The sequence below is a fragment of the Chlamydotis macqueenii genome, chromosome 15 (assembly GCF_036417535.1).
Source record: "Chlamydotis macqueenii isolate bChlMac1 chromosome 15, bChlMac1.mat, whole genome shotgun sequence".
Lineage (NCBI taxonomy): Eukaryota > Metazoa > Chordata > Aves > Otidiformes > Otididae > Chlamydotis > Chlamydotis macqueenii.
Window position 1 is genome coordinate 415,106 of NC_141570.1, and position 27,787 is coordinate 442,892.

A 27,787-nucleotide genomic window follows, 5' to 3' on the forward strand; every position below is an offset into this window, starting at 1 on the left:
CACTCATCCCTGTGCGCTGTTCCCCTCTGCAGGATCCGACCTTCCTCCTTTGAAAAGTTATTACAGTAAGAAAGCCCAGGCTGAAACCAAGTTTTCAATGACAAGAACACTATGAATACCACCTGTGAACTGGGGATGAAGAGTAAGGCAAGACAAACACAAGGCACACAGAGGGTAATTAAAACTACAATACCTAGGGATATTTCTAAATGAAAAAAAATAATCTTCACACTGAAATTGGAAAATAATGCATCTCAGTGTATTAATTCTGACCAAATTAGCAGTGCCTAAAGAACTGTTGCCATTATCTGCTAGCTTTGGAGAGTCTAATGGGGTAAGCAGAGTAACAAAACTTTGGTCTCCGTGTTCAGCCTGGCATGGTCTTTGGGACCGTGGGTGGGGAGCAGGTGCTGCATTTCTACATCTGGCTTTGCTGCTGGCCTGCAGCTCCCTGCATCGGGTTCTGAGCGACAGCACACGGCCTGAGCTCTCCGTGCAGGTAGGAAGGGAGCAGGTGGGCGCAGGATTTCCCCAGCAAAGTGCCTGCTCTTTCAGCCAGCTGCCACTGCTGTGGCTGCCATTTTGTCATATTATTCCTTCATGTTTTGAAGTAGGGGAAAAAACTGGAGCAGATGAGGATCAAAATCTTTGTGGCATCCCACACTTTTCATGGGGAACTTGAAGTGAAATCACAGAAATCTTCCAGGAGATTGGTTCATTTTTAATGATACAGGATTGTACTTTATCTGTTTAATTCAACCTGAGTGACATAATATCTTTTATCTGGACTTATTACCAGCAGAGCAGTTAGTCAGCTGGAAGCAGACCTAGGGCACTGCATTTTGCCATTATTTTAAATTTTCTCTATCTGACAAAATTGAAGGCCTTGAAAAGACTAGAGCCATTGTAAAGGATAGAGCATCAGAGAATAGGTCACACAGTGTATTAAAGAATGAAAATTGATTCATTCTTTCCTCTGTTGAATAAGCAGCTGTACTTTGGTCCCCGTGATCCATGAAATAAGCTGTCAGGGAAATAGGAAATGTGCCACATTCGAACTTCACTCATTGATTCCGTTCCGATCCGAGGTGCAGTATTAAAATGCATTACAGCGGGTGCAGAATCTGCAGCAGTGACAGAAGCTAGGCCTAGCTTGCTATTCAGTTGTCTGGGCTATTTGTTATTAAATTAATCAGTGCTTTACAATGCTGGGACTCATTTACTTAGGTCATCTGGTCAGAGTCAGCTAACAGGAGGAATTTCACAGAAGCGACATTTGTTAGTTTTAAATAAAATCAAAGACTACAGAGGAGGCTCGAGAGGAGTGATTCTAACAAGATCTATTGGCCCTTTTATCTGGAGAAGCAATTTTCAGGCAATTCAGAGATTCTGACAGTAATCAATGTAAGAAGAGGTAGCAGAGACTTCTAGAGTATGGGATAACTGGCTGGAGCACGTTAGACCAATAATGTCTGCAACTCTAACAGGCTGCTTAGCTGCAAAATTAAATGGAGGACATTTCCATTATTGCAGAAAAACCATACCTAGTTTATTTTTTTATAACAGAACACACCTTCTCCCAAGTAAAAAATTAACCTTGTTGTGCTGTCCTTAAGTAGCATACAGGGGACTGCCTGCAACTATTATTTCCTATGGTAATTCTCTTTTATCCATACTGAAGTGTCTTTTGCTTCTTTTGTGAGTTCTTACAAATTTTATTACATAAAACATCACTTTTGCTGCCTTTGCTTTATTTGCCTCAAAATTATGATTCATAAAGATGGATTTTTATAATTAAGGTAGAAATGAGAAATAACCCCCTATATATAATTTAAAATGTTGAAATTATAGACACTATCTAACTCCTGCTTTAAATCACAGGAACAAACTGTTCCCCATTAGCAGCCCTAATTAAATCCATTTTTCTATGAGTCTTTCTTTGGCAAATTCCATTTTAGTAAAGCTGTATTAAACTCTTTTTTATTTCCTCTTGCTTTGCAGAATTCTGCTTGAGATGAATAACAGGGTGAATATGGTATGTGACGGCTCTGTAGACTTTGAAGATGGAACGTGAACAAGTATATTGTTCTGGACAGCTGGCGTAAGAAGGCTCCCGAGGATTTAGAAGGATCCCGACTACCAGACAGGTAGGAGCAGTACCATCCTGGCCTGGGGAGTTTATATGGGGTGCAAGAACTGGCAAACATCAGGTAGGAAAGAGGCTGTGGAAAGGTGGAGGAGGCTTGGAGAAGGGGAAGAGAGGGAAAATACTGAAGCAAGCAGCATGCTATTCCCACTCTACACAGGACATTCAGGTGTTGCGCTCCTGAGCTCCGGTCTACCACCCACTGTGGTAGTGGGTGGTAGTGCTGCTAGTGCTGTCCTGGGCTTTTTGTGAGGAATGAGCAGTTGCAGAGGAGGGGAGAGGAGAAAACTTTCTGAGGACAGTGAGCTCTGCTTTTCTTCAGTGTGTGGAGTCATATGGAGATGTGTTTTCTGGAAGGCCATGCCTGTACTGTTGCCTGTAGCCTCTGTCTGAGTCTTTGTGTTGAACGCATCTAGCAGGGGCCATGCCTCTGCTGATTTCAGATCTGTTTCTGCACGTGGATCAAACCCGGGCCTGAGTCACTGGTCCTGTTCATAGGCAGCTTTGCTAGGGTGCTGCTCCCTGCCAAGGTGACTGAGGAAGCAGTGCACAGACCAGAGAACCCACCTGAAACAACCTCTCATTTTGCAGTCCTTGTATATGAAGATTAACTTACTCCTAATATCCTGCAGCAGTCCCAGAGCAGGCTTACTCCTATCCTCAAGCGGCTCCATCATTCATTTACTCTAACGATTGGCTTCAGCCTTCGATTTCCTCTGAGGAGCATATTGGAAAGAGAGAGGCAGAGCTGTGAACATTAATAACAATGAATAATAACAGTGCGAGTTCCACAAGCTTTAACAATCAAATGAATCAACAGTCAGGAGAGTTTCATTAATAAATACGTGGTGAGGTTAGATGACAAGGGAGCTAGTGCCAGAGCTGTGCGTGTCAGTTAAGGCACTTGCTGTGTGTGATCCACCTCTCAGCCCCTTGGCTTACCTGGTGGGTCCCATATTCTCCTCCGTGATCTGCTGTGGAGGGGGCAGGGGCCAGAAGGAGCAAAGGAGCACGTGGCTTGGGCTGTGTTGCTCTGGTGGTATCTGTATTGGGTTTATGAGGCAAGGTTTTGGTAGTGGGGGGACTGTGAGGGTGGCTTCTGTGAGAAGATGCCAGAAGCTGCCCCCATGCTTGGCAGAGACAGCTCCAGCAGGCTCCAAGATGGGTGTGCTGCTGGCCAAAGCTGAGCTCATCAGTGACAGTGGTTGCATCTCTGTGATAACATTTTTAAGAGGGTGTAAAAACTGCTGTGCAACGGCAGCTGGGAGAGAGAAGTGAGAATATGTGAGAGACAACTCTGCAGGCACTAAAGTCAGTGAAGAAGTAGAGGGAGATGTTCCAGGTGCCAGAGCAGACTTTCTGCAAGTTGAATGTTTTGTCTGTGACAGCAATTGCTGAGTGAACTCCCTATCCTTATCTCGACCCATGAGCCTTTCCTCATCTTTTCTTCCTCTGTTTCTCTTGAGGAGGGGAGGAGTAGAGCAGCTGGGTGGGCAGCTGGTGTCCAGCCAAGGTCAACCCACCACAGTGTCATGCTGCAGCCACCTGCATATGCCCTTCAGCGCCAAGGAGGTGGATGCTGCATCCTCTCGGTTTCTGGCTCTCACCAAGAAGTCCCTGCTGGGCACAGCAAATCCATGTGGCACCCCGGGCTCACTGCCTTGTCTTGGCGTGGTACCGTTAGGGAGCTTGTTACAGTGCAAAGGCAGCGGTGCAGAGGCTGAGGAGACTTGTACTCCCTGAGAACACAGGCAGGAGGAGGTAAACAAAGTTGGTATAATGTCCTGACATTTTACTTATAGAAATGGAGTAGCTTCTTTGTGACTCAGGGTAAAATATGCCCCTCTCAAAGCCACCAGAGTAAAAGCGGGGAAAGATCTCTTAGGTTACAGTATGTTCTCCTCAGACAGAGTGAGGTGCAGGGTAGGGCTGTCTAGCTCATCTTCTGCAGCTTTCTCTTTGGGTGAGCTGAACCTGGGCCAGTTTATAATCTTTATACAGTGCAAATTCTTGTGCCAAGAGGAGCAGCCCTGGTCATTAGGCTTTTACTATTGCAACAACAAAAAGGAACGCAGGCTTTGTTCAGTCTGGTTTGAAATTCAGTACAGAGCAATTGTAATTCAGCAAAGGAGGGTTTGAGGGCCAACTACCAATGTGTTCATTCATTTCAGGAGAAGAGACATCTTCTGTAATCATGATTAAAGGAGCTGTTAATGCCTCTTTCAAGTTTTCCTGTTACCATAAAAGCAAGAGATGTGGTTTTCTCTCTTCGGAATTTGCAGTAGATGTGTCATCTGCCTTTTTTTGTCTGGGCTGTTTGAAGTCAATTTTGTGAACTCCCATGTTTTAAATAAGAGGAACTATTTTCACTAGAAGCCCTGCCTTGAGGCACATGATGCTAACAGAAAGGACAATTGGTTTCAAGAGAAATCACAGAGTTCAGGGGTAAAAGAGAGCTACGGTTACAAGGGGTAAAACTGTGACCTGTTGTGCTGAGGGCCTGTGCAAGAGTTGGGCTGCCTGCCAGGAAAAGATGCCTCTCTTATAGAGGCATGGGGTTTCATCTCAAAGACAGGGACTGTGAACTTCGTTCCAGCGTGTCATCTCGCCGTTTCCTGCTGCTTTTATGCATTCGGGTGACTCTGCTCCAGTCTCTGAACCTCCTCTACCCTGACATGTCTGGAGTGTAGGAGCTTTCATCAGGCTCCACATCACAGGCTAATTATACAGCACACTGCAAATGCTTGTGGTAAGCCTTTAGCGTGGCTTTTTTGGCCAAGGCAAGTGTGTCATGCTGCTGGGCTAGCAGACCTGCACTACCTCTGGGTGAGTGTGGAGAATATTTCACAGCCCTAGTAACAGACCTCAGCCCTTTGCATACCTGTCCCCATGATGAATTGTGTGCACATCTGGCCCCTGCACGCCAGTAACGTAAGTGGTGCTGGCTCAGATGAGTCTTCACAGTAAAGGAAGAGTGCAGATTGGCTCTTGATTTCTGAGAGCTTGATGCCTTCTTTTCCTACTTCAGAAGGAGTGTCTCTGTGCTCGTCTCCTGCTCTGTCCTCTGTGACCGATGATTTTGGAGCGCACAGGTGCTATAAGGTGTGCTCCTGTGTAAGTTGTACACTACAGTGTGTGTTTGTCCAGAGAGAGCAGTGTTGGGGCTTCAGGATCTCGATGGTTTTTAAGTCCCTTTTCTCTTTGACGGCATCTGTCGGTTTGGCCACTCAGCACCTGGGCAGGTCAGCATTGTTCAGCACATCTGCGGACACCCAGTGCAGTCTGTACTTTTGACCTCCAAGGTTTGGTCACTCCTTTGGGCTTTGTTCCCAGACTGCTCTCATCTCACAAGCCTAACAGGGCTTGTGGTGGTAACATACAAAACACAAGACTGACTTCTAAAATGAACAAATAGGTCACGAGAGAAAGCACTCTGGACTCTGGTGGCTTCTTGTGCAATGAATGAGTGTGCACAGAACTCGTGAACTGTCGGAACTGGCCAGAACTGTCACCAAAGCTAGTGGAGTGAGTCACCCCGCAGACACGTATGGAGTCCTGTGGCCTTCTGTAGATTTTGCCTTTGGACTAATTAATGCTGCGCAGCTGCTGAAGCTGTTTTGTCCTAGTGCTGTTGCTTTTCATCTCATACCTGTATTTTGGTATGCTTGTTGCCTGATTCCACTGAATCCTTCTCTTGGCATCAGGAATCTCTTTGTCAAATGGATAGGGTGCTTGGCAGCCTCAGAGCTCTCTGTCTTGTTCCTGTGGAGCCTTTGGGCCTCTTCGCCTTTCCGGGTTCCAGAGACTATGGAGATGTGCTGAAGAACAACTTGTAAAGTACCAAAGGATGGTTTGTCTTTGTGGAAGTGCTGTTCCTGAGATACAGACAACACCCAGTGCTCTCATTTTTGTCGTTGAGCATACATGGGTGTCCTCATTTCTTGAGGACCACTGAGACCCCTTTGAATTGCTCCTTTAATTCAAGTCCACCTGACAGTCCATATCCAAACTTCTCATACAAGATGGAAGTGCTTCTCCTTCCGTGACAAAGTGCTGGCTGTTGCTATTTGAGTGCCATGCTAGCGTGTGCTCTCCGTATCTGCAAGGGCACTGCACCTGCAGCACTGGCATCTTGGGGCTTTGTTGCCTTAACTCTGCAATTGCTCTGACTCCACAAGCTGGGTACACTCACCCAGCGGAGATCCGTGATCAGAAACCCCGCCAGCGCTCCTTGTGTGTGCGCTGCAGCAGCAGAAGCTGCAGGCTCTGGATGGAGAGGATTTGCAAAATGCTGACCAGTCACAGCCGTTGGGGCTTCTCGGTTCACTTCCCAGATGAGTCAGGCTGTGAGGTGCGGTGTCCAGGCTGGGTGCCAGGACAATGTTTTGCCTCCTGTCTGAAGCTCTGCCTCAGTTCTGATGGATTGGCTATCTCTTCGCAGTGCCTCCCTAATCTACTAGCTGCATACAGCTGCTTCTTCCTGTTTCAGATGTCAGTAAAGTGATCCCACACCAACAGTAATGCTTTAGAGACCATCAGACTTGCAGAAAATGTTATATAAATTAAATAATAATAATGATTTAATAAAGATGCTGTTAACAATTATGAACTCCGCCAGGAATACAGCCTATTCAGTCTGTCTGAGGGTGGGACCTGCTGCTGTGACGAGCCATTCTCAGGATTACCTTGTTTTTGCAGCAGAAGGCCCCGCAGTGTGCCATGCTGGACGTTCCTGAGGACTCAGTAGGTGCGTCATAGCTGTGCTGCTCTGGCACAGCACTGTCTGTCTTCCCAACAGGTCTGTGCACCTTATTGCTTTATCGTGTTGGTGGTCTGTTACATCTTGCTCTAGTGTTCTGCTGGATTAACTCTTTACCTACAGTCTATTTCCTAATGCCCTTAAGATCAGCGTAAGGAGATCTTAACTCTTTTTCCAGGCCATATTTGGAGTCTTGATAGACACAGTCCCTGTGTGTTGGTAACGGACCAGGAGATCACGGGGGAAGTCCAAACCTGTTATTAGCTCACAAGAACACGGAGTCATGAAGCAGCCCTGGAACGTGTAACATCAGTTAAAAGTGACCGAGGCGGATATGAATTATTAAATCTATTAGCATGAGGCTGCCATAATGAAGTGTCAAATTCTTCACAAAACCAATTCCTATTAAAAAGATCTAAGATTAAAAGCAGAGTAGATTCTAAAATGATGGGAACTGAGAGGAACGAGAGAACACAGTATTGATCATCCACACCAGTCATGTCTGTTTCTATCTAGAAATCTGAAAACCAGATTAATGAATTAATGATTCGGTGTCAAAAGGGGGCCCAGAGAAAGCAAGTCTATTTAAGTCATGTGGCTGTGACTGTAAAATCCTCAGCACCACTGGGAGTTGGTAAGAAGACAGCAATGGGAGAGGGGCTGAGTGGGAGTGGTTCCAAAACACCAGCACAGACAGGACAGAGAAGGGATATATCGGATTTTGACTCCATGAGAGTGAATGGGCAGTGAAGGTCTGGCTTCTCAGGGCACGCAGTAGACAGCACAGAGGTAAGAGATAACCAGCAGTTATCCCTCGCAATTTTCCAGCTCAGCCATTAGTGGTTGTGGTGGGTTAACCCTGGCTGGCTGCCAGGTGCCCTCCAAGTCACTCTCTAACTCCCCCCTCTCAGCAAAATGGGGAGAAAATAATATGAAAAAGCTGCTGTGTGAAGTTAAGGACAGGAAGATCACTCACCAATTACCATCACAAACAAAATAGACTCGACTTGGGGAAGATTAATTTAATTTATTGTGAATTAAAAATAGAAAAGGATAGTGAGAAAAAAAAAAGAGCACTAAAACCACCTTCCCCCCGCTCTCCAATCTTTCCAGGCTCAACTGCGCTCCTTCACTCCTAACTCCTCTCCCTCCTCCCTCCCAGCAGTGCAGGGGGATGGGGAATGGGGGTTGTGGTCAGTTCATTACACTTTGTTTTGCTGCTCCTTCCCCCTCATGCTCTTCCCCTGCTCCAGCATGGGGTCCCTCCCACAGGACACAATCCTTCAGGAACAGACTGCTCCAGCGTGGGTCCCCCGCCATGGCCACAGTTCCTGCCAGGAGCCTGCCTCAGCCCAGGCTTTCCTTCAGGCATCCGCCTGCTCCGGCATGCGGTCCTCCACGGGCTGCAGGGCAACTGCCTGCCATGGGCTTCACCACGGGCTGCAGGGGAATCTCTGCTTGTGTGCCTGGAGGACCTCCTCCTCCTCCTTCTTCACTGGCCTTGGTCTGCAGGATTGTTTCTCTCACGTATTCTCACTCCTCTCTCCCCAGCTTTTGTGCAGCGTTTTTTCCCCTTTCTTAAATATGTTATCACAGAGGCACCACTGGTGTTGCTGGTGGGCTCGGCTTTGGGCAGTGGTGGGCCTGTCTTGGAGCTGGCTGGAAGTGGCTCTGTCCAACATGGGGGCAGCTCCTGGTCTCTTCTTACTGAAGCCACCCCTGCACCCCCCATGCTACCAAAACCTTGTCCTGTAAGCCCAACACAACAGTGATGGCAAGCCGTAAAGAGGGAACTGCACAGCCACTGCCACACCTGAAAGGAATTTGTGTTTGCTCTGAAACCTGTGCAGGTGTTCTGGCTTTTCCTTACTAGAGCTGAGCTTTGTCCTGAATCCACATCCAGGAAATCAGAAAGTGCATTGCAGAAGACTAGAAAAATGAAACCAAGATGTGAGGCAGAACCTTACACCCCAAGTTCACCTTTTGAGATTGAGGCTTGTGATAGGAACTGGTAAAAAATATAGAAACAAGGTTCAAGAGAGACTTTTGATGAAACATTTTGTTTCCAGGAATAACAATTATCAGCATTTCTTAGCATAGAGTATAAATTTGCATGTCTGACTTTGTTGATCAGCTCTTACGTTTATATGCGTGAGCATCTGTGGGTTTGTGCTCTTGCACAGAGGGCTAGAAGTCTGGGGAGACCCACACTTCAGTTCAAGCCTTTCCTCCAGCTACCGGCTGATTTCAGAGAATGTCCCACAGTCACACAGCTCTTGGGAAATGTATTTCAGTTGCCCATAAATTAATTTCTAAAGCTTCAGAAATACCTTTTCCTTTAACCTTTTCAGTGTTCCAAAATGCAACGTGTGATCTGCGAAGAAGGGGATGCTCTCTGTACTTACGAACACAGACATAATCGTGTTTGAGAACATCTGAGCTTATTCATTATTCATCTAGGCACACGCATGTGTAGTTCTGGCAATGCGTAAGTAACTTTCCCCGGTATTGTTGCTGAGGGGGATGCACTGTGAGGCAGGGAGCTTAGGTGTTATTCTGTTACCTGCTGCTGATTGAATGCACGGCCTTGGGAAGCTTATTTGACCTCTTTGTGGACCGTTTTCTCGAAAAACAAAATGGGCACAAGGAAAATTGTGCACTTACGTATGGAGTAGAAATCTAAATTCGAGTAGAAAGGCAGTCAAGAGATTCTGAGAGAAAATGTAGAAAATATTTGAAAATCTGTTGTCTGAGTCACAGGGAGGCATTTGGAAAAATTCCTGTTGAAAATCCTGGCTGGCATAGAACGACAGCACTTGTTTGCTACCAGCATTAATATATCAAGTGTATAAAAGGTCCTTCTCCATTAGCCGCACGTATTGCTGTTGCATAGGGTACTGTATATCTTCCACGTCACCTGCGCCGCTGGGTGACAGAACCATCCCGCAGAATCTGCTTGGTTTAGGATGATAGTGCTTTGTTTTGTGTGTGCACACACACCGTTCTCTAATTGCTGTGCAATGTTTGACATAAAGCTCCATGAAATGTTTTCAGTGAGATCAAGTAACTCCTAAAAGCAGGATTTACTCAAGCAGGATTCTTGTCTACAGGTACCTGGGCATGTGTTGCACCTGGTGTAATCTTTTACGGGCCCGTGTTTTGCACGCACGGCCTCTTTCAGGTGGCGCATGAGCTAATGGCTGCGCGTGTACTGCAGCGCCTTCCCACACATACGATTAAGAGGCAAAACTTAATTTTGCAGAAATTAATTGTGTTAGCAAAATGGTTTTTAAAATACTCTGGAGAATGTTCTGTCAGCTTGACAGATGGAGGTAATGCTACAAAATGAGTTTTGTTGACAAAATAATTTCAGGGTGTTGATAAAATGCGTTTTGTCTTCAGAGTGAAAAATACCAGACTGACAAATACTATTGTCCTTAGAAGTGGTTTTTCAGCTGTCAGTCAATTATTCCCTTTTTAAGCCAGCCAATGATAGTTCTTCATATCTGAAAAAGCTTTCATAAAAGATAGCACAAAGCTCTGAAGGACAAAATAATTAAACTTTGATTTGTTGCTTTCAAATTGAAAACAGCTTTGTTACTTTGATGAACAAGGATTGGTCGCCTGCGAAGTGGAAACAGGTGGCAAGCGTTTGATGGAGATTTGACACGCGTTGTGGAGAAGGGAGCAGGCTCGGAGCTGGGCTTCTTGAAACAGCTGCTTGTTTGAAAACTTGCTGCTAGACTATTTGAATACGTTGTAAGCTTTTAAAATGGGTTTCCTGCAGATTTCACAAGCTATTTGTGTGCACTCAGAGGTCTCATTTCTTCTTTCCATTCTGTTGTGCTTCTTGAGGGTGACGGAAGGAACACGCAGCCAGTTTTCTGCCCATGAGTATGTGGCGTGGGCTGGCAGTGGCTCACACAGTGAGGGGCCCGGGGTCGGGGCTCAGCCGCCCTGGCCCACTCCCCGCTTGCGGCCAGCTGCGGGGCTGGAGCCCAGGCGCTGGCGGGGCGGTGGGCGCTGCCAAGGGACACGGGCTGCGGCCGAGGCATGATGGCGGGAGGGCCTGGGGCACGGGGGCCCGCTCCTGGGCAGCTGCGCTCCTTGCTGGCGGCTCGGTTCTGCTCCAGTGGCAGCTTCCTGCGGTTCCGGCCTGCGGGGCTGGGCTGCCTCCTGCCCAGTGAGGTACTGCTGCCTCTTGCCATGGTGGGTTACAGGACTGACTCTCCCTGCTGCAGCCAGAAGGCCCTGGGCTTTCATCTCGCCTGTTTTCGGGATGGAAGGCCTTTCCAGGGCAACAGTCCTGAGGCTGCTGGCTCTGTGCAGACCTGGGCAGGACAGGCAGAGGCTTCCTGGCTCTCTGCTGCTCAAGGTGCGGCTGCAAGGCAGAGGCTGAGAAGCAGAGAGAGCAGGTGAGGCTGCTGCAGCACGCTGCATGGGAGGCAGCGCTCCGGAGCTGCCTGGCTGCACAGTCTGCAGAGGTTGAGACCCTGCATCAGTATTTCCTATGGTGACCTGGTGACATCAACAAAAACGCGTCTCTGGAGCATAGGCAGCTGGCACGGCTTGTAAACACTGATACCATCACCAGGCTTCTGGTCCAACCTCAGTAACAATGTGTACCTTGAAAAAAAACATCTCTGTGTCCTTTCAGCAGCTCCCAGGAACACTGGGCCCTTTATCAAGACAGCTGTATCACATCAGGCACAAAAAAACTAGTGCTGAATCTGTTGAGACTTTATTTTTCAGTTACCAAAGTCCTCCCTGATGGAGCCCAAGGAAAAGTGAGCCAAGTTACAACAGGGGTAACTGGAGTCAGGGAAATGTCAGTTACTAAGTGCATGGGGCTGTTTCTCCTAGGTGCTGTTTTGGGTAAGGATCTCTTGGGCTCTCTAGCCGTCCTGCTTCCCAGGAGAGTGGCGTGCCAACGTTGTTTCTGAAACCCTCTATTTTCTTACTGGGGTCTTGGGTTCAGCAGACACATCCCCTTTTGTCCTGCAGCACAGAAAGGGAAGGAACAAAATCTTGAAAGGGTTATGGATGAGCTGGACTCTGCTGGGATTTTTGAGGAAGCTTGAGCTCAAGGAGATCTTGTGATGAGGTAATGATGCTTCATTGCCAGGTTGTATTTTTTTTCTTTATCAATACTGGCATAACTAATTACATTAAACCGTAAATGACCTTGTTGGAACAGCTAATCTTAGTCAAATGAGTATGCCACTCCCACAAATCACTGGAATGACACTTAGCATAATAGCTCCTCAATATGTGGAACATCTGTTCTTCGTTTTTTAAATAATCAGTGACTCTTCCTCGTTACCTTCACTTACCAGTGCCAGAGTGAGCCAGCCATACCTGGCATAACATTGAAACTTTCTCACTTCTGGCTGAATGGGGTTTTGAAACCACTGACAAGAAAGTAAACAATCAAAACTATAAATAATCTGAAATCCCAGTTACAATTAATGTGTGATAATTAACTAATGGTAGTTAATGGCACTGGCTAATAAATTATCAAAAGCATGGTTTCTCTTTTGGAATTAGAGTAACGAGCATGCTAGTAGCATTGGTTATGCCTTCAGTCTTGCTTTTAAGGGGGACTGTCTTTTGCTTTAGGAACAGTAGGATTAAAACCCCTCCAACAAGCTGAGCACAGTGGATAGTCTTTTAAAACAGGCTGATAAATATGAGAGCCCTCAGCGGCCGTCCGGTCAAGCCACACCACAAGCAGAGCTAGCTGTCTGCATAAGGAGCCACTCTTGTTGCAGCAGCGCCTGGGCTACTCGAGCGCTGTTCCGGAGAGCAGGGGAAGAGGTGGGCTTCCCGAGGCCCCGCGCAGCAGCGAGCCCTGGTTGTTCCCTGCTGAAGAACAGCCCCAGCACTGCCTGCCCAGGCTTCTGTGGCTTTTGCCAGGGACACTGTCATGGGCAGAATGTTGGCTTGTTAGGCCCAAACCAATCCCTCCAGCTTGGTTCAGGACAGCAGGGAAATACGATGTGGGTGTTCGCCCCGTGAGCTGAGGCGTCTGAATATTATTTGCTGGTTGAACTTCCACACAGCTGTACTTTCCCCTTCCATGCTGTCTTTAGCAGATAGCAACCTGGCTTCTCCCAGCTGGGACATGGAGGGCAGGGAGAATCAATGCATGCCTACTAATCTGCCTTCAGTTCACATGTGCCTTTTACGCTGCTGGGTCCCATGATACAATCACAGCAACGCTAGAATACCACCTTAAAACCAATCATTTTTATGGGAAAACACACAGTATAAAAGGTCTGACTGTCTGCGCACACATATAGCATCAGTGGCTATTACCCAATAAAGCTGTCAGATAGAGAAACATCACAGCAAGTCCGTGAACATATCTCCTCCAGTTTTAACAGAGAAAAAGCTCCTCACAATTCATTTCTCATAAAAATAAAGAAAAGAGAATCAATACAAGCTGAACGAATAAATCAGGGTTACTTTCTGTAGACAGGGAGAGAAACAGGGTTTGTGACCACAGGGGCTGGCTTTGGGAGGGCAGCCCACGGGCCGTGCAAATCACCCTGAGAGATGCGGCAGGAGCCCCCAGCTGCTGACTGCCAGCGCTGACTGCACGGATTGTCTTCTCTCAGAATGTGCCTTTTATTCTGGAGAGGAGCAGGAGCCTAGGGCCCTTCCCAAGCGCTGACAGGCCAGGGACTGCCTCCTCCACAGAGAGAGCAGTCTTGGCCCCCTGACCAGCCTGGAATGGTGGGCAGGGTGTAACCAAGCTGATCTGCTGCACTGGTGCTCTCGTGTTCGTAAACGCTGCCAGCGCCCTCCTCCACTCAGCACAGGTGCACCCGGAAATTCTAGGCTTTGGCCCATTTTTGCAGCAGTTCTTGGCCCCAAAAGGAGCTGTAGAAAGCGCTTTAATTTCTCTGTAGTGATTAGGAACATAGTGCTTCCTTCATGACATACTCTCTGTGCTTCTGAGGCTTCTGCACGCTGAGCCCTTTGTATTTCTTCACAGTGTGAGTCCCACGATGCTCCATTTAATGGGTGTTATTTAGGTTGAAAGGTAAGCAGCTTAAATGCTTTGCTTTCTAGCATCTGCGTCCTGTTAGAGCCATCTCTCACTCACTCTGAATTGCACGTTTTGTTACATGAGCGTGTTTAGATAGAACAAGGGTTTTTCTTTCCTTCAAATATTTATGGTGATGCCTTGTGATGTAATCAATAGGGTTTGCAGAATCTCAACCTGCACCGTCTCATCTTTATTCTTCAGAATGATACTTGCTGCAATATTACAGCTAGGACTGACAGGATAAAGCTAAGTTAAAACAAATTGCACATTATCTGCTTCCATCCTGCTGTTGAGATTGCAAAAGAGAACAAATGAAATTCTATTTCAGAGAAGCTCTTCTCCCTCCTCCCCGGCAGAGGGGTGGCAGCTAATGGCAGACTGAGAGCAGCTCTGACAGAAGCTCTGCTGAGATGGGGCTCCTGTTCCCTCACCCCCAGCAGATGAGCAAAGTGCTCTGCACCAGGCTTCCAGATCTGCATCTGTCTCTCCTCCACGCTTGATCCCAAGGACATCTTTCCCAACCCCTCTTCAGTCTTTGCTCAGTCAGCTCCTGGGGGATCTCCAGAATTCAGCAGACCATTGCAGGCTGTGCAGGAGTGTGATCTGAGCTCTCCTTCTCCTGCAGCACACCCCAGCAGGTGTAGCAATAGCTCATACCCGCTGTTGTCTTGTCTGCTTCTCTCCTTCCCCCAAGAACCACTGCAAGAAGAAACACTTCCAGGGAATTGGGATTGTAAGACAGTTTTTCCTCCCTGTCACAGCAAGCAGTGAGCCAGTTTTCACAGGCCCAAAGAACGCAGATGTCCCACACAGTCCCAGCAAGAGAAGCCAGTAGGATCCCTTTGTGGGCCAGTCTGAATGCTGGCTGTCTGCTCTACCAGGCCTGCATCATGAAGTCCCAGTATTTGATGCCGCAGGCCTGCTGTGAACCTGCCTCTTGCCAGCACATGCTGGAATAATTTTCTCAAAGACTTGAGAAAGCAGGCAGGCTCTGGGGAGGTTTGGCTGGTGTAGCATTTGAGGAAAGTGCTGTTCAGTGTGGATGTGTGTACTCTGTGCTGAACTAGAGATAACAGGAGCTCTTCATGTAGTGAGGAATGAAATGCAGCCTTTTCAGGAAGCCACGTGCTCCCGGAGTTGATGAGGAGTTGAGAGCATCTTGCCACAGAGATGCCTGACTAGGGGAATCGGCACAAAGTCAGTAGGCAGCATTTAATAATGTCCACGTGGCTCCTTTGTGCTGTGGAAATATCTGACTTTGTCTCAGTTAGTGAGAGTGTGATGCTCTTTTGGGCACAGAAACTGCATTGAAGAACATTATTGCTGTGGATGGAGCTGCTGGGAATTGCTGCTCTTGCTTTTGGCTGGAAGGTGAGTTCCCTCTTTCTGTATGAGGTAGGTATATTTAAGTTCACTTGACAGGAAACCCCTTGACTTCAGGAAACTGTGGCTTAGAGGCCAAAGAACCTCCTGCTCTTGTTGCTGCTCCTATGAAAAAGAAAAAAATAATTTCTCAAAAATAAACCACATTTGACTTGTAAGTGGAGCACATAGCTTGGCAGATGGCAAGGGAAGAGATGAGGGGTCAGAGACTGAGAAAAACACAGGCAAAATACCGCCTGATCTCTGTCTACTTAAAAGCCAGTTCTTGCTGGGAAAAATCGCAGACTCTGCCTCTGTGCAGCTCCCTGCCTCAGTCTGTGAGTGCTGAACCAGAGACTCCTCCATCTGAGACCGGGCGCTGCAGAGGAGTGCTTAATTATGTGACTGCTGCCTCAAAGGATGATTACTGATCTAAACTACCTGCAACACCCCTGAAAAACTGTTTAGTATCAAATACATTATTTAGCTAGCCAATAGCAAAGAGTAATTTTTTAATACTCTAGGAAATAAATTTCTACAGATTTTCAAGACAGTAAAAGTGATGGATTATTACTACTTGGTATTAGGAGTTATTTTTCCTGACTCTGCATTGAAAAGTCAGGCACATGCTGGTAGGTGGAAGGAGCAGCCTTAGTGCCTTGTTTCGGAGTATCCTGGACATACTGGAGTCAGGAAAGACTCTTCCTCCTTTGTGGGGACACAGAGGGATTATCTCCAAGCCCATCATTCCTGAAATGCCTTTTAATTGCTGAAGGGTCAGTTCTGTCTGGGACAAGTCCCTGAGCAGTGTTCTCCTGGGCACTGGACCATGATGAGATCTGCCAGCACCCAGGCCCCAGACCACCCCAGACTCTACCCAGCGGCTTGGTCAGGACCTCAGTGGCGGTGGCCCACAGTTCCACGGCTGGGGGAGGCTTTAATGCCCACGCCAGCCAGCCACCTGCTTTTGTGTCTAGGCAGAAGGACACGAGGTATGTCTCACCCTTGGCACGGACCCTCCTGCCTTGGGTGATGTGTCTGGCACAGCGCTCGGGCCACCCCTGGCATTGCAGTCCAACACCAGTTCACACAACTCCGCAGGGAGCGCACCACATGCACTGCTGCGAGTGCAAGGTGCGGCGCTTCCGCGAAGACGTGTCAGTGCTGTGCCGGTGTGCTTGCCTGTGACCACGGTCATCTGTGCCTTGCTGTCGATAAAGATTAATTGGCATTTTATACCATATGTCTGGTGGGCCACCCCCTATTCCTGTGTTAAGGGAACACGGCTAACTGCCCTGGCTGAGCTGGTGCGCGCCTTGGGGCACGTTCTGCCCGTGACTGCCCAGCGGACAGAGGCCCACAGCAGTGGAGCCAGGCACGCATGTCCCTCTCCTGGCCTCCTTCGGATGCACGCCCACCCTTGTGAAGAGCAGATGCAGCCAGGCTCCTTGTTGGTACTGGGAGTACCTGGCACCTGCAGTACAATCCCATTCTAGCAAGGATGCTCTTAGTAAATGTAGGGCTTGAAAGTGCCAGTGAGGACCAAACAATAATGCAGTTACATCATGAACACGGCAGCAAGGCTGGTGTGGTTCCCTGCTAAACAACTCAGCTGTACATCCCATCTCACATAGCTCTGAGGAGGCACTGGAGATTCTCTGCTCCATCTCATTCAAAGGAGCCTTGTCTGCTTTGAAAGTTTATATGTTTTGCAGAATATTAAGGGTCTGGTTTCTTTGGACCTGACTGCAAATCCAGGAGGCCTTTGTGTGTGTTTCACAGGGCTCTGTCCCTAGGAACAGACGCCCTGGTTCTCAAGCTTGGGAGGCCCAGGCCATGCTCTGTGCTCTCCCTTTGTGTTTGTATCCCTGTTCTACTACAGCGGGATGCTGCGGAGAGGAGATGAAAAGAAGCTTGGGAGTCTGTTTCTATGAAAGTGTGAATTTATTTTTAAATCTCTTGAATTATTTACTTTCTCTTCCTTTTTTTAATGGCAGGTGAAAACGTTTATGACTTGTTCTCTTTCCCAAGGTAGCACTTGGCATGAAGGGAATTAATTACATGCAGAGTAAATGCGGCTGATGTTAATTTTCAAGTCAAGTTTCGGCTTTGCTGAAATTTCAGAAAGAAAGTAGTGTTTTATAAATTAGCTGAGCTTTATGTGCTTTCTTTTTAAAGAAGGCTTGGCATTTGGAAAGGCAGCAGAAACAGAAAACAAACGTACTAGATGAGGGAAACTTATCTTTAGGGATGTACTCTGTCAGCTCTCAGGAGAGAGCTGTGGGAGACTGGCGTGGCAGTCCATCGGCTGTATGCCAGAGCGTGACTGACTCCAGCAGCATACCAACACCTTTGGCAGGAATTGGTTTCCGTGGCAAACTGCTGGTCTGTGGCACGAGCTGCCGCTTTGAGCTGACAGGGTGATTAGACTAGTTGCTCCTTTCTGTGAGACGGCGTGTGCCCTGTGCACTACCAGGAAAACCTCATTCTGCTTCAAAGCAGCTTACATACTGGTAGCACCAGAGCTTAACTGGAAAGGATCCTGCGCTGCCACGCCTGCACTGTCTGTGCCGTGCACTACTGGCAGGACAGGCAAGGCTGTGTCCTGGGAGAATCAAGCTGCCATCAGCTACATTGACAAACTGCTCCCCTTTGTTGTTCCTGAGGCTATAACCCGCATTTCAGTTCCTCCCTCCAGAAGGCTGGAGTGATCTTACATTAGCTCTTTTGTTACAAGAAGTCTCAGGAGCACAGCCCCAGCGCTGGCTGGGTGCGGGGGGCTGGAGCAGTGGTGCGGGGTCTGGCTGGACGAGTGCGGGATACGCGGTGTGGCTCTGCAGCAGCACAGCCTGGGCGTGGGAACAGTCACCCTGGCAGCTGCTTGCCTGCGCTCGCTAACTTGGCCCAGCAGGCAGCTAACATGGAAAGGGTCGTAATTAATTTAACTCTCCATTTGTCAAGCCCAGTTTCCTCCCCTGGAATGACAGCTCACATGTGATGCTTTGGAAGAGAGCAGTCCCTTCCAGCCTCCAGTGCTCCTTATAGGCAGCGGTGCCCTGGGCAGCTTAGCAGAAAGCAGATCTGCTTTAAATGTAGACTTCTGATTTTTGTGCTGTAGTATTTACTGTCCAAGTTCTTATGTCCCAGATTTCCAGCTGTTGTGTTTAAATCTGATGGAGATGACCCTGGGAGCAGAGGGAGAATCTCTGCTGGGGTGAAACTGCTTTGTCCACTGCCAGTGAAGTGCTCTGAGCTGAGCTGGGGGAGTTGTGGTGTAATCCATGTCTCATCTGCATCATTTTGTCATCTTTTAAAAGCAAACTGTAGTTTAGTGAGTCTGAGTGAATTTAGTGCTCCAAGTCTTGTTCTGAAGAGCAATGACCACTGGGCGCCCCATTATCTTTTAGCTCCTGTGTGTATGAAAGTCACTTACCTCATGTTTGCTGTAGCTTATGGCCCATATCTGATCGTGAATGTAAAATGAGTTTATGCTTTAGAAGTAGAAAAGGTTAACTCTAAATAATAATAAAAAGTTAAAATGCAGAACAGAAATGTTGTTTCAGTTTTTATGGGTTCTACATAATTTTGGCTCCTTCCCCAAAGGATTTTGTATAACTCAATGAGAAAATTGCATTCAAATCCTTTGGGCTGCTCCGCTGTGACTGAACTGAAATTAGGGGAGATACACAAAATCGTTTTATAGAAATCATGTGAATGGCTGCCTGCTGGAGGAGGCATTTGGCGCCTGGGCTATACTGTCCCCTGAGTGGGACAGAGATGGGACAGCAGCAGGCTTGTGGCAAGAAGGGAGGAAACAGCTGCATGCTCTTGAGGCTGTAACGCTGCAGTGACGGTCCCTGAGTCCCTGGGTGTACAGGGGCCTCTGCTTGCTGTTCCTGCCCCTGGGATGTTTGCTAAGAGCTGCTGGGAGGGAGCAGCTCATCAGATGGCTTCTTGCTCGGAGTGTAGTTTTCATTATAAATGTGTTGTTGGCTTGTTGATTGCAACTTTACCTTCCTAGGGCTTCTCAGCAGCCAGTGCCTTGGTCTGAGGCCTCCCAGAAGGAAGGAGTACCAGTGAGAGATTCTGTCTTCTAGCCCAGACCCGTGGGCATTGCTTCTGTCTCCCCCAGCCTTGCTTGAGGTGTTTGCTGCGCTCCAGAACTTCCCAGAGCAGTCCCATGAGCACGTGCACGACCAAGTTGTGGCTTTGCCTGTCCCACACCCAGTTCGGAGAACCGTACACAGGTGTGTACACCTCCTGTACACAGGCAAGATGCTCTGCCTTGTCCTCCTGTGAATGCTACGCAGCACACAGCTGGAAAAAGGCTTCCTGAAAGCTGGGGCAGTCTTAGCTCCTGGTCTTTGGGAACAGAGAGGTTAGCATCACAAAGTAGCTGTGGGTCTCTGCCCATGAAGGGCCCTTGGGAAGGGCTCTTGAGTGAAAAGGACTGCTAGGACTCAGCTCTCTCTGCACGAGTGGCCCTTCGTGGGGTGTGCTGCAGAGCTCAGTGCTCTGCAAGGCTTGTCTGATGCTCACAGCAGGAGCTCTTGGGGCTGAGCATGCAAAGGACCTGGGTTCTTACCCAGCGCTTACATTCCAGACATCACTAAGCCGTTCTGATGAAAGAGATGGAATCTGACAGTTTTACTATTCAATTGTTTCTTATAGATTTCAAATAAAAATTAATTGGTTTCTTTTAAAAGAACAAACTGTGGAAAAGCTTTTGTAAGCAGAAGAGAGTGGTCTCTGAAGCATGCCAGACGGCTCTGTATTCGTAGCCAGCTAACAAGCTCCTCAAGGCCCAGTGCAGAGGGATTGGACTGAAAAGCAAATGCCTCTTCTCACTCTAGCTTTGCCTGGAGGCGCTTGGGGAAAGAAACACCCAGGAGGAAGGGGAAGAGGTTTTAGAGTCTAAGCATCCCTCAGAAGGCAAGTTCATCCTCCAGCCATCACCACAGCATTGCAGACAGCACACTGCTGGCGCTGGTGGGCTCCTGCCAGGCCTCCCGGCCCAGCAGCAGGGTGCTTCTGGCGGGGGAAGCCATGAAAAACCTGCATGAGGCTGGCATAGGCTCTGCGGTTTCTGTTGCAGTGGGGGCAGGAGGCTGAACAAGATCGAGTGTAGCTGCTGCCCAAACGTTCTGGGAGACATGGCTCCTGCCTCATGGGGCCGACAAGCTCGGGGTGAGACTGCAAGGAACAGGCAAGGAGGTAGGGAAGGGGCTCCTTGTCCCTTCCAAGGGTGGGTTCTTTGTGCTGGGGTGTCTCCCTCTCGAGGGCAGGCACAGGGTTGTGTGAGCTGACTGCCTCTGGGGCTCGCTGTGAGTGCCAGCATTTCTGGGGCTGCCTGAGGCAGACTTGCTTCTCCCAGGGTGCTGGAGCTGGGGGCAGAGCGGGTCTGTTTGGATGCCTCCTGGACCCTCATCCCCTTTTATGAGGCTGCTTTCCACAGAGACTGCTGCAGCACATGGGGAGCAGCACATCCACAGCCGCTGTGATCTGTTCAGTTCACGTTTAGAAGGGACTACTGGCTCAGGAGGTTTAGCTACTGCTTTTGTAAATCCCTGGCCTGTCATTGCCCTGCAGGTAGCATCCTGCTGACACCTCCTCTGTAGAGCTGGTAGCTTCCACAGACTGCCAAGCCCGGGGTGGTAATGGGGGACGCTGTGCCCAAGCTGGGGCTGGCAGTGGGTGCTGGAGAAGGGCAGGGTGACCGCCCCTGGGTCAGTCTGCCTGCAAGGGAGGTTTGGTGCACGTCCCCAGGAGCTTCTTACTGGCAGAACATTCCCAAGGAATTAACCTTGGTGCAGACAGAAGAGCCATGAGAGCAGTTGCCCTGACATTAAACAGGCTGAAAGAAACTGGAGCAGTGATGGTAAGGACTGTGTCTGTCAGGGCTCAGAGGGCTGGATACCTTGTCCCAGGGTGGAAGGAGGGAGCTCCGTGGGACCAGGCAGCCCCCACTGCCCCTTGCACACTCGGGAATGCCTGTGGTGAGTGCAGCAGGCTCCGTCCCCTCGGGGTGCTGTTGACCAGAAGAGCTCTGTGCCCTGGGCTGAGGTCACCCTGGCCCTTCAGCACCCAGCTGGACTTCCCTGGCGTGAGCGTTGGCCTGGGCCAGGACAGCAGAGCCTGTAGCAGCTGAGGTGCTGGGTGCTCCTACTCTCCTTAGCGCCTTCGTTCAAGTGGCAGGCTGGAGAGTCTGACGGTTCTTCTTGGGCTGTTTGCTCCTACAGACTGGTGTGTGCTGCAGTTTGCTAACGAAGGTATCACCATTCTGGATTCTTTAGAGGACCTTGTTTGCAAAGACCCTGGGATACATGAGCAAATGGCTGTTAGGAAAATGCCTTTCATCGTTCAAGATAAAGAACATCACAAAGCCTTGGAGACATCACTTCATTCAGGAATTAAATTGCAAGAGTCATCTGATGTCAAACAAGTTTCACTTAATAGGTCACTCACTTAAATAAAGTTTCTGTAGAAATCAATATCACTTTCTCCTGCAGCTGACAGCTCAAGACATTGAAAATGGCATTTTTCACATAAGGTTTATTTAATTTCAGGAGGAAGAATCCCTCCCACTCCTTCTGCTTGGTCTAGGCAGCACTGGTACAAGGCTAACAGTCTGCGGAGGTGGAAGCCCGCCCTGTCCTTTCCGATGAGGATAACGCGAGGTCATTTTAGCACAGACTTGCCAGTCTTGTGTGTGGTCAGGGTGCCATTCTCACAGGGCTGTCTCAAAGGTGTGCCCACAGCTCTTTGAAGGAAACAGGAACGAGTCATTGTGTTCTCTCCTGCGGATGAGTTCGGCAGGGAAAAATGGCTCATTATATATCATAGAACTAGACTTCCTGTAGGGGCAGGTATTTGTGGGCTGTGGAGACTGGAGATTGCAACAGGGATACCTCTGTGTCCAGGGTAGCTGAATCTTGCAATTTCCTCCTGCCTTAAGAAAATGGGACACCTTTGCTCTGTTTTTTATTTCAGTCCAATTGTATCCCCTTGGGGAAGGGAGGAGGCTGTGGCAGCATTCTGCACCATCTCCCGGGAGAACTGTGTGTAAGAAATAAGAGCTGTTATTATTCCTACCGTAGTGAAATAATTGTATCTGAACACTTACTGTTTCCTCCACTTGCTTTTCAGTCTTAAGCGATTTCTGAGGTTGACGCGCCATCTCCAGTCACATTTGTCCTGTTGTGTGGCATGACTGATGCAATTACAGCTGACATTGTCACAGCATTTTGCACAAATGCCTTCAATTGCAGGCTAGCAGATGACCCCTGAAATGAGCAGCAGGAAACATCAGTGCCCTAAACTTCCTCCACAGGAAGGAGCTGCTGGCTCTTGGGGTAACACGTGGCCAGTGTCAAGTTTTTAAAGCAAATGCTTTTTTGCTGTTTTTGTGCAAGAAGCAATGTTATTACTCCACTCTTGCACAGCCTGCACATGGACTTTCCCTGTCAGCATTTTTGGCCACGAGATGCTAACTGCAACTGATGAGAGTAACTACACTGACAGTGCATGCCAGAGTTTGAGACGACGGAGGAGTGCATGAAGTTCTTTGCCTCCTCTCTGCCCCTCGATGCAAGTACCAGCAGCTGCTGTGAGGTGCAGAGGGTGCAGACTGGGGACTGGCCCAGCAAAGCCAGGCCCTGCAGAGGTATGTGTCCTCACAGAAAAGGGGCACCCTGTCACTCCCTGGTATTTACTGTGGGAGAGTGGTGGGCTGTCAGGGCACTTGCAGATGCTTCTCTATGAAGAGGAACTGCAGCGTCTCGTTATGGGGTACTGTGCAGGGAAAGGAAGCGCCTTGGATGCGAGTTAAGCAGTGGGAAGAGCAGCGAGGCATTGGGGACACCCTGTGCTCGCGCACAGCACAGGTGCGCAGGACGCTCACTGGGCCTGAAACATAAAGCTGAGGTGGAATTTTCTTCTCCTTGAAGCGTACAGCTCCAGGAGGCAAGAGGTCCATGGGAGAGCAAGTGCTGGCTCTCGAGCTGAGAAGTGGGCAGCAGCCGGCGGGAACGCTTGGCAGGGCACCAGCCAGCTCTGGAGCTGCCGGCGGGGGCTTGCGGCAGGGCTGGCTGCTGGGCACGCTGCGCTCCCCGAGCCGCACCGGGACAGCTGCTGGGACGCAGGGGCTGGGACACAGCTCCAGCTTTCCCCACAGCTCCTTGCTGTGGAGGGGAGAGGCCGGTTGGTCTGAGAAGGGGACAGGAGAGGCTGTGTGCTCCAGCGGCACACTGGCTGTGCCCAGTCTCGTTGCTCTGACGGTGTAGGGAAGCCCCTTCGGGACATGGTTGGAGCAACCTGTAGCAGCTAACCAGAGCTTATGGCAGTTCCCCACTCCTTGCCCAACAGACAGAATTAGGCGCTGTGTAAAACCCAAGCTTTTAATGACCTCCTTCAGACACACACTGACCATCTAACTGTGCACGATTCACTGGGATTCCATTTTACTGAAGGAAATAAAAATAATAGTTTAAACCATTTCAAATATAGTTGTAAATCTCCAACAACATTAACCTTTTCCAAAGCATTAACCCGGTCCCTGGTGGATTCCCAAAATTGCTATTAGAGGAGGCATGAGATACTCTCTGCTGAACGTCATGTTCCCGAAGTAAATACCAAGCCGTGCTGAGTGAGGGGTTGATTGGCTTGCTGGGTGGAGCCTGCCTGTCCTCTCACCCTGTCCTGAGTCATCGAACGCTCGCGCTCGCTGCGTTCTGAAGGCAAACGTTCATGCGCAGAATCACAGACGTGAGGAGGGGGACCAAGGTGATGTCTGGGTTCGGTGAGGGAACAGCAGTGCCGCAGAGAGCGTGGGAACAGAGGAGAGCCGTCTGGCCCGCACAGCCGGGCAGCTTCCTTTGAAGAGATCTGAGGCTCTGCTGTTCGATTGTCAGAAGACTTGACTGGAGACAGCAGTAGTGGGAAAGGTTTAATTAGGCTTCTGGGTCCAGCTCATTCATTATACAAGACCAGATGCAGTAGTTCATTTTGGTACGCTGGCTGAGGGAAGGCAATGGGGACTGCTGACCTCCCTGGGGCCACGGAGGATTGCTCCTGAAAGAGTCAAGTGGCCCAAAGGAAACATCTTTTTGATAGTCACACCACAGGCCTGTCCAGGCAGCAAAAAAAAATAGATCAGGGCCTTTTTACTCAGAATGTACTCCTGGTGTGGCACATTGCGCCCCAGGCAGTTTCATAGGATGAATGCTATCATAGGAAAACTGTGAGAAAGGAAGAACGTAAACACAAACATGAATGAACACTGGGATTGTTTAGGTGCTTTAGCAGACACGCCAAATGTTCGTAATCTCACGGTCACGTAGAAGGCATCTCCAGCTAAAAAGCCCCTTATCAAGAGAGAGCTTATGGTGTAGCAACTAAAATGTAAAAAGATACAAATATGTATCTCACTGGAAAACTGAGAGACTCGGTAAGTGAAACTGTTTGGCCATTCGTCTGAGAGAAGGCACTGGCATCACTGGAGCATCTTTGGGTTAGGGCCAAGGTTAAACATACCAGGAACAAATGAAATATTAGCCACAATTATGCTGGGGCTGGGTTCTGATCAGCACTCACAGTGTAGGAAAGGCTGAAATATTCCTAATCTACATTTGGAAATAAATGGGTGAGCGACTTGTCCCGAACAGGGGTTCTCTTACCCGGTGTGCAAAGGCCAGTCAACACACAGAGTTGAAATAAGTTGTATTTATTTCGATTCTGCAAAAGCAGGTACTAGGCATCTGACACAGCCAGCACACCTCTCAGAAATACAAAGGGTCTTGTATGAAAACAGTAACAAGAAGAAATAACTGATTGGTTACTCATACTTTTCTTACTGCCCATGACTACAAATGTAACTTTTAGAGAGGGTCTCTTCATTAGCATGCTCATGATTTATAAAGGAGTGTATTTTTTAACAGTCACATCACGTAAGGGTAGTTCAGGACACAAATTTGGTTAGGGTCTGGTATAGGTTTCTATAACACACTGCAGATCACAACACACAGTGTACATTTGACAGGTCTACCAGCGCCCTGTTGTCCCTGCCCAGGGTGTGTGTCCTGGCTGGTACCAGGAGTTTCCATCTCTGTCTCCAAGGACACCTGGTCTTTGTAACCTTTGTTTGTTCCTGCGGACAACACACACCCTGGAAACTAGAGGGGATGATAAGCTGGAACCGTTAAATGTTGATATTCGGAAGATGGTATGAAAGCATTCGTTGAACCATTAATGTTTTTTAACAAGGCGTGGAGCACTAGAGAAGTTTGAGAGGCCAGTAACAGTGACCGTTACCAGCGTATCGGGATCGTGAGGGAGGAGGCCAGGAGCTGTGGGACGGTGAGGCTGATAGTGTTCCCAGGAAAATATGCAGAAAAAGAAGTTGCTTCCCCACAGATTGGTGTTTAAGAACTCCTTTCTTAGGTGTTTGAGCTGCAGCTGAAGGGAACGCTGCATTTGGTCTCCCTGGGAGCCCGCGACCATGGGGTGGGAGCAGGGGAGCAGGAGCCGGGTCTGGGGGGGTGTAAGGGGGGCTGATGCCAGCAGGAGGGGGGCGGACGTGGGGTGTGCAGCGTGGAGCAGCATTTCCTAAACATTGTCCGCCGTGCATTAGAGCAGGAGTCACCCTGGCTAAGCAGAGATACAGGAACACGTACCAGCAGGGACTGGTCCGAGATTGGAGACGGAGCGTGGGTGAGCGGGCAGCCGAGCCGCGGGTGGCAGAGGATTGCCCAGGGCCTTGTGGTAACCCTCTGCAGCCTGCAGCAGGGATTCCGTGTGCTGGCAGGGAGAGGAGGGAGGGCGGGCCCTGGGGCTGGGGAGCGCTAGGCCTTGGAGACACCTTTCTCTTGGAGGAATCTGTACTGCGTACACAGCACACTAGGATGGAAATCTTCTCTGGGTAGCCCAGTTGCAGCCCAGCCACAGTGAGGTAAGGGCTGTGGGAGCTCGGTCCCCGCCTGGCCCTGCCGTGAAGGTGCTCGCTGTGCCTGCTGCCGGTTGTCCTCGGAGAAGATGCAGGTGCTGGCTGCTAATGGCGAGGAAGCAAACCTGGTACGGCTCAGCACCATCTCGGCTTTGCTGTGCCCCTGTGGAGCCTGGCTCTGTGTTGGGCTCTAGGAGACGGGGCTCCTTTTCTCAGGCTTCCTTTGGTCCCGCCTGCCCCCGCCCTGCTGCTGTGCCGCTTTCTGAGGCGCTGGTTCTGCTCTCTGTTCGTAGAGCATGGGGAGCGCGGCTGCAATCATATAGCCAACACGGGCAGGTTACTTCTAGGCTGCTTCACGTGCCATTAAAAGACATTTAGTTCTGAGAAAGGACAAGTTCACATTTTATCTAACATCCTTAAGGCTTGTAATTTCTACGAGCAGTAATATTGATTCCTAAGGCTGTGCTGACTCTAGCACAAATTGACAGCAACTGGTAGGAAAAATTTCCTAGCCCTGCTCTACTGGGTCCCCTGAAGGTGCCGAGTGATTTGTTCCCAGCAGCTGTGATGGGGTAATGACAAAGGCTTCTGACCCGCGTGCTGTCAGATACATCCCGGCTGCCATTGCCACAGCAGAAGCTGGGTGGGGAAGCAGCTTTGTATGCTCAGTGCTCTTTAGTTTTCCTCTGTTGTAGCCCTGTGTCAGGGGCCCTCAGGCTTTTATGGCGTTCCCGGTTCTCTGAGGCAGGGACAGCCCCTGGATGTTTCCTGCTGGCATGGGTCCGTGTGGAGGCAGGAGGTGGGAGGCCGGTGCCTGCGCAGAGCGGGGAGAGGTGCTGACTCCTGAGCAAGCCGCGAGCGAGCCAGCGAGGCTCAGGTCACCTCGTAAGGGCCCCGTTCTCACGTGCACACGACACCGCGCATGCGGCGATGCCCTGCGTGCGGCTGTGATCCGTGGCGTGGCCGAGCAGGGGGTGGGATGACCCAGCAGTGAGAGGCAGGCTGGAGGGACTGGGTGTGACCTCGCCAGGACCCTGCTGTAGTAATGATCCGAATGGCAGATGCTGTGTTCACGACTTTTAACTAGCTCCCCGCACTGCTTTTAGACTAAACAGCTGTCGGTTAACAAGCTTGTTACTGCGTCCGTCCCAGGCACTCTGCATTGAATTACTGATACGTTAAATATCTGATTACCTTTGAGGCTAACTACCTTACAATAGATCCAGCACAACAAAAGCATTATCAGCTCTGAGAAGGAGACAGTCGAAATTGGTGCTATCTGGTTTTTATTGGTGAGGAGTGGAAAACTCCTTTGTGCTCAGAGAAGAGAACGCAATTGGAAGGCTGTGATATGTAGCTAAAATAAGGCTTCACGTTTCCCATCTTGTCATAGCTACAGAGCTTTCAATAGTGCAAAGTCGATTTTTATTTAAACATATTTGTGAGATTAACCTAAACCATGGGCCTGGGCTGCAGTTTGCCCTTCTATAAACAAGGATAAACGTAACTGGTACTAGCTGGGAGAGG

The 27,787-nt window shown here is 49.2% G+C and overlaps 1 long non-coding RNA gene across 2 annotated transcripts in view; it reads left to right on the forward strand.

The window, feature by feature from the left end:
• Positions 1 to 27,787, forward strand: part of LOC147598787 (uncharacterized) — a 105,498-nt gene that overhangs the window by 30,141 nt on the left and 47,570 nt on the right. For both annotated transcript variants that reach the window (XR_015260189.1, XR_015260188.1), the window contains exon 2: positions 2,002 to 2,147. This is a non-coding gene — a long non-coding RNA (uncharacterized LOC147598787). The remainder of the gene's footprint in view (positions 1 to 2,001; positions 2,148 to 27,787) is intronic.